The sequence below is a fragment of the Schistocerca cancellata genome, chromosome 6 (assembly GCF_023864275.1).
Source record: "Schistocerca cancellata isolate TAMUIC-IGC-003103 chromosome 6, iqSchCanc2.1, whole genome shotgun sequence".
Classification (NCBI taxonomy): domain Eukaryota; kingdom Metazoa; phylum Arthropoda; class Insecta; order Orthoptera; family Acrididae; genus Schistocerca; species Schistocerca cancellata.
In genome coordinates this window covers 363630892-363637867 of record NC_064631.1, presented here as the reverse complement: position 1 = coordinate 363637867, position 6976 = coordinate 363630892, and the positions used below count along the sequence as shown (strand labels likewise).

Below are 6976 nucleotides of genomic sequence, written 5' to 3'. Positions count from 1 at the left end.
ACAACGTTGGTCTCCTGCAGAATAATAAGAACCGTCTTATGCTATCCTCGCCCTGAGAGGTTTCAAGACTTACATCAAAATTTTTGAAACTGGCAAGTAACATCAGGCAAGTCAGTCATCATAGTGTTTGTTCATTTATTTATTTTTACCTCAGTGTTAGGCATTCTCATTGGTTGCACTTCTCTATTGTGGGCTGCCTCTTGGCAAGACCTGTCCTACTAAATGTTAGCACCCCGTGTTCCGAGAAATTTGGCCGACGTCATGGGTAAGCCACTGATTAGTTAATCCAGCCCAGGGAGCTCTTGAATTAATGCAAAGGAGGACATCCTAACCACAGCACGAAAGGCTGAATCTAACGCGAAAATCTACCGCAAACGTCTGCTGCACGCCTCTCTCACAGGAAAAATTCACTTATTAACGGCGCCAAATCACTCACCACGTAGTACCACATCTCTCTGAATTGAGAACCTTATGAGAGCCCATCACTACAAGTCTGAAATAAGTCGTTACACACTAGTTATTACAATGCTGGGCGAATGAATCATCGTTGAAGTGAAGAGTACATAGCAGAGTGTAAATTGCATTTTCTGAATTACCGGCCTCTGCTCACCAACCGCTCAAGAGCCATTTGACTGAAGGACAACGCAAAAAGCAGTAAAAACTGTTAGTTGCACACAGCGAGCAACTGATTACGCCATCAGGAGCAGTCCACAACAATATGTGGTAGCGCTGCATGTTTTTTCTTTCTCCTGAGCAATGAAAACTTCGTATTGTTTATAACGATAATTCAGGACGACCTATGTGACTCCTTTGTTAGGAGAAGGAAAATTAGACATATAAACACATTTGCAAGTATAGAATCTCAAGCAAGAATTTTTTATTATTTTTTAACTTCGGAAACTGATTCAGGTACATTAATAATCAATAAAGTCTTAATTTAAAACCAGTATTATTCATATCAGCTTTTTTAATGCGTTCCGTCCACTTGGGTTGAAGAGATGCAGCTTTTCCTCCTGAAAGAAAAGAAAAAGAACTAATTTTTCTCTTGCAGGTACTTAATATAATTCTTGTTAGAGCCGGGTCAGGCGAATGTGAAGTCATCTGAAGCTTAGGAACAACAGCATGTCTTTACATATCGGGTTAGAGTACCGCTCTACCGCACGACAACAATCGATCACGGAAGTTCATTTCAGCCGTGACTCCGCTGTAGACAGACAGACAGAGAGATAGAGAAAGAGAGAGAGAGAGAGAGAGAGAGAGAGAGAAAGAGGGGTGGGGGAGGGAGAGAGAGAGAGAGAGAGAGAGAGGTTGCATGCATGTCCAGCACGATTTATATTCCAACAAACTGACGCGGATAACTGCAGGAGAGGCCATTACTTTGTACTTTTACATGCGATTATACTGCAGTGGTATGTATGTAACCGTGACTGGTTTCACGACTGGAGCGAGTCTTGTTTGAAAATAAGGAAGCGAGAGTACGGAAGCTGCAGCGGTGCGCTTTTGCGTACATTCGTGATCGTGCCACTACGAATGAGCGTGCATTTCACAGAAAAATTATCCCAGGTACGTTTGTCTTCTCTCGGTATTGTTCGTACAGCACTGCTTCCGCTTAGGAGAATTTCCTACCGTGCATAGATCTGACTTATGAACGAGCCACCAGAACTTGCGTGTAAGACCTCTGTAAGGCTCGAAAATGACAACCCCGTAGTACTGGCGATTGTAAGGGCAAACAGTTTAAAATACAATTGAAAAGATTTCTCCAGTTCAAAGCTTAGCATGTATTTCTGGAGAGACTTAACGTAGGAAGCAACATAAAACGTCGGGTGTGGCTCAAGCAATGTGACTGGGCAGCTGTTATTCAGGATATAAATGATATAAATAAATGAATCCCTTAGGATTTCCGGCGACTGTGGGAGGTTTCTGCTGTGGACGGAAAATATTGCGCCACAGCTTTTGTGGCATTGAAGATGATTTGCAAAAATCAGTCCCCTGCGAGGCAAGAGGCATCTCCCTATAAAAATAAACAACGAAGACACTTGCATGTACTCCTAGATGAGAGACCAGTAATGGTGTCGATCGTTCAGAATGATTACTCGAATGTGAAAGAACAATGTTAGAATGGTATACGTTGAAAGCTTTGTGGCAAGGAACAACTTCTCTAGGAAGGATATAGCGTTAAAAAAACGCCCGATCGATTCTTCTTCGAATACTTCTTTTTGGAAACCTTTTCAAGGGGAATTGACATAAGAAATTAAAGAAGTTCAAAGAACAGTTGCACAGCTTGACAAGTTCACCACACTGTTAGAAAAAGTGCCAAAGATGTATAGTCAAGCAGTGAACCTTTCATAATGATACTGAAATGAGGAGAACCTTGTACAATCTTAGTCACATTCCATCAGCATAGAGGGTGTTCGCAGATCCCCATTACAATTTCTAGGACTTGTAGAAGGGAGTGGGTACATAATATTTTGAATGGAAAATCAGATCCGGAAACATATCGACGGTTTCAGTTTCGATATGTAACTCATCCACGTCTACTTTAGGAACAGAATTAGGCGTGACGAAGTTCAGTTATTAGGTGAGAATTCGAAAGGAAAAATAATGAAACATCCATTTATCACTTGAGAACATTTTTTTTGTATTAACACTTAAACGTTATTTGTTTACATTATCTAAAAACAAAAAACAACCCAGCATACTGCACGTACCGAACGTAATGTTTAAGTGGGTTCCTCTTCAAAATACCTGGGTGTATAAAAAATAATTATCCGATTTAAGAAAAATCATAACTATTATGTTGTTTGAGATATGTGCGCGAACAACGTACTGTCGGAAAGAGTAAACTCTCGAGTTTTACATGGTTCCCGCCAGGTAGCAGCTATGTGCTCCCACTTCAGATCTAGTAAAAATGGTGTCGGGACAACAGAGAACGTTTTGTGTTCTACGTTTTGCTCAGTGGGATCAGTAATAACTGTTCAGTGTGCCTTTCGTACTAGGAATGGTGTGGATCCTCCTACAGCATAGAGCATTAGACGATAACATGAACAATTCCGAGAAACAGGTTGTTTGTGTAAAGGCAATTCGCCGGGCCGTCCCCGAGCGTCTGACACAGACGTCTAACGCATCCGCCATACTTTAACAAGGAGTCCGCAGAAATCAGTTCGTCGTGCAGCTCGACAGCTCAACATGCCCCCGATGTCCGTCTGGCGTTGTTGCGTCAGCGTTTACACATGAAACCATACAAAATTCAACTACTGCAAGCTGTTCGTGGTTCAAATGGTTCAAATGGCCCTGATCACTAAGGGACTTAACTTCTGTGGTCATCAGTCCGCAAGAACTTAGAACTACTTAAACCTAACTAACCTAAGGAAATCACACACATCCATGTCCGAGGCAGGATTCGAACCTGCGACCGTAGCAGTCGCGCGGTTCCGGACTGAAGCGCCTAGAACCGCTCGGCCACCAGGGCCGGCAACTGTTCGTGAAGGTGACAAACACCAATTTCGTTCTTGGCAAGATGGAGGATGACAGTTTTTTTTCCATGCTTACTGTTTAGTGACGTGGCAAAATTCCATTTAAATGAAAAGGTGAACCGTTATAATGTGAGAATACGGGGTACGGGACAACCACATGAAGTTGTACAACATGAGCGGAACTCTCCAAAATTTAGTATGTCTTGTGCAGTTTCACGGGAAAAGATGTATGATCTATTTTTCATTGCCGAGAACACTGTTACAAGAAGCACATAACACGATATGCTGGAGAACTTCCTTTTCCCATAGTTGGAGACTGATTCGAACGACTTCATTTACCAAGAGGATGGGGCACCGCCACACTGGTATCTGGAAGTGCGGGAATTTTTAAATCAATGAGTTATTGAACGATGGATGGGTCGCACTGGACCGAACGATTCAGCATTACATTACTGGCCTCCAAGGTAAGCAGACCTGACTGTATGTGAATATTTCTTGTAGGAGTTTATAAAAGACTCCGTTACCAACAGCAATGAATGAACTGAGACATTGCATAACAGCAGCTGTGGAAGCTGTAACTCAAGACATGCTCGTTGCAGTGTGAGAAGAGTTTGAATATCTCGTTAACACAAGCTGTGCATCTCAAGGCGGACATATTGAACACCTATGAAAAGATATAAAAAAACTTTCTGAGTGTCCCGTTCATCAAAAGCCAATATTCATTGCATATGTTTATTAGTTTCAGACATATAGACGTGCCAAATCGGATTATTCTTTTTGATAAACCCTATATTGTGTACTTACTCCGCCCTAGAAGTCTTAGAAATTTGTACCCATAATTTCCGAACACCCTTTCAATGTAGTGGAGCACAATGCCGATAAAATAATTATGTCGGATATACAAACGTAAATAGAACTGTTTTTCCGCACAGCAAGATTCAATGGAATAGATGGTAAGGGAAGAAACATATTCTCTCTCTAAGTCAAATTCTCGCCCCCCTCCCCCCTTACTGAGAAGTAAAGGAAAGGAAACGATAAGTCGATGGAATGCGAGGTGCAGCACAAGAGCGGAGGCACAAGGCGCGTGGTCACTGCACGGGCCGCGTGGCGCGACTGGCGCGCGGCTGTCATACGGCAGTAAGAACAGCGCCCGTTTCGTCAGCGTTTCTGCTCAAAGGTCAGCGGGTCCGGCGGAAAGCAAACCTGTTCTCGTCAGGAGAATAAAATGATGGCCAGCGGACGAGCGCCGCGAGTAAGTCTGCGGTCTACGGTCGCCTCGACGCCGGCCGCTGGAATGTGAATGGGCCTTTGTCTCTGCCGCGCCTCCTCCCACCGGGACGAGCCCAACCTCAGCAGGCGCCCATTCGTAAACAAGCACTCCGTCTACGCCTGCCGCGATGTTTTTCTTTCGTTTAACATTTTAAATCAGTAATGCACCGTCCTCCTGGTGAAAAATCAGCAATGAAAGTTTACTACGAAGAGAAATTTAATGTTGATCTGTATCTTCAAGCTGATCTGCTTTTAATCCACGAAGAATACCCTTCATATATCCTGTTGCCAACGGCCATACCATGTTGAATACACCGGTTCTCGTCCGATCACCGAAGTTAAGCAACATCGGGCCCGGTTAGTACTTGGATGGGTGACCGCCTGGGAACACCGGGTGCTGTTGGCTCTATCTCATTTCTCCCCCCCCCTCCTCCATGAACCATGGACCTTGCCGTTGGTGGGGAGGCTTGCGTGCCTCAGCGATACAGATAGCCGTACCGTAGGTACAACCACAACGGAGGGGTATCTGTTGAGAGGCCAGACAAACGTGTGGTTCCTAAAGAGGGGCAGCAGCCTTTTCAGTAGGGCAACAGTCTGGATGATTGACTGATCTGGCCTTGTAACAATAACCAAAACGGCCTTGCCGTGCTGGTACTGCGAACGGCTGAAAGCAAGGGGAAACTACGGCCGTAATTTTTCCCGAGGGCATGCAGCTTTACTGTATGATTAAATGATGATGGCGTCCTCTTGGGTAAAATATTCCGGAGGTAAAATAGTCCCGCATTCGGATTTCCGGGTGGGGACTACTCAAGAGGATGTCGTTATCAGGAGAAAGAAAACTGGCTTTCTACGGATCGGAGCGTGGAATGTCAGATCCCTTAATCGGGCAGGTAAGTTAGAAAATTTAAAAAGGGAAATGGATAGGTTAAAGTTAGATATATTGGGAATTAGTGAAGTTCGGTGGCAGGAGGAACAAGACTTCTGGTCAGGTGACTACAGAGTTATAAACACAAAGTCAAATAGGGGTAATGCAGGAGTAGGTTTAATAATGAATAGGAAAATAGGAATGCGGGTATGTCTCAGGACTGAAGACGACAACAACAACACATATCCTGTTAGTATCCTTCAGGTACGTACTCTTTAAAAGTATACAGAGTATGCAGTGTCCTTCCAAAAAGTCTCGAACCAAACTTTATTCTTGGCGTATAAGCGACGTCAGCCCAGATGTGCTTTGGACAAGTCAGTTGCGAGCGGGCCGTGTTAAGAGTTGGGCGTGCAGCGGTATTGTGTCAACCATAAATCACAGGGCATCAGCACCTCTAAATAAAGCGTGCAAAACATTCTGCAGAATGTTTTGAAGAAGAGAAAAGTATGTGCAAGTTTTGTCCTGCACCCTTTAATTCCCAAACAAAAACGATGACGCGCGGACGCCTGCCGCGACTTCACTGAAATACAAAACGCGGACAGTTAATTCTTTTCTGGAAAAAATCACCATGGGTGACGAGACTTGGTGTTATGAATATGAACCTATCACAAAACGACAAAGTGCTGAAATTCACATGAAGAGCAGCGCTTTGACGACCTAACTGACATTCAAGACAATGCGGCGCGCGAGTTGAACAACATCCCAAACAAGGATTTTTCTTACAGTTTCACATCGTTTTCTGAACGTTTATTGCGTTGCAATCGAGTGCGGGCAGACTACGCAGAAGAGCTCAAGCATTGAAGTCACCTTTTTAACTTTCCTCTATTTTTATTAATCCAGTTCGCAACTTTTTGGACTGACGGAGTATCATTATCTAGCAATTTACGTGGCAGCCATAGATTCCCCACTGCACACTGCCAATACAAAGAAATAGATTTCTAAATGGGATAAATCTGTTAATATCGAATATAAATTTAAGTGTTAAAAAGGTTTTTGGGAAGGTGTGTTAGGTGTAGCTTTGCACTGGTGTGAAATGTGATCAATAGACACTTCATACAAGAACAGAATAGAAGCTCTGAAATACGATGCTACATAAGAATGGCGGACAATAAACAGTTGATACAAGCTTTTGATATACGGTGTTACAGGACAATGCTGGACGATAAACAGCTCATACAAGAACTAAAGGTTTTGAAATGGGCTAGTACAGACGAATGCTGAAGATTAGGCGTGTAGGTAGGATAACTAGTGAGAAGGTACTAAATCGCACTGGGAAGAAAGGAAATTTATAGCAGAACTTGACTAAAAG

The 6976-nt window shown here is 43.4% G+C and overlaps 1 non-coding gene across 1 annotated transcript; it reads left to right on the top strand.

The window, feature by feature from the left end:
- Positions 1–5029: 5029 nt before the first annotated feature.
- LOC126089734 (5S ribosomal RNA) lies at positions 5030–5148 on the top strand. Its single transcript, XR_007520835.1, has one exon. It is a non-coding gene; the product is annotated as a 5S ribosomal RNA (ribosomal RNA).
- Positions 5149–6976: the final 1828 nt, after the last annotated feature.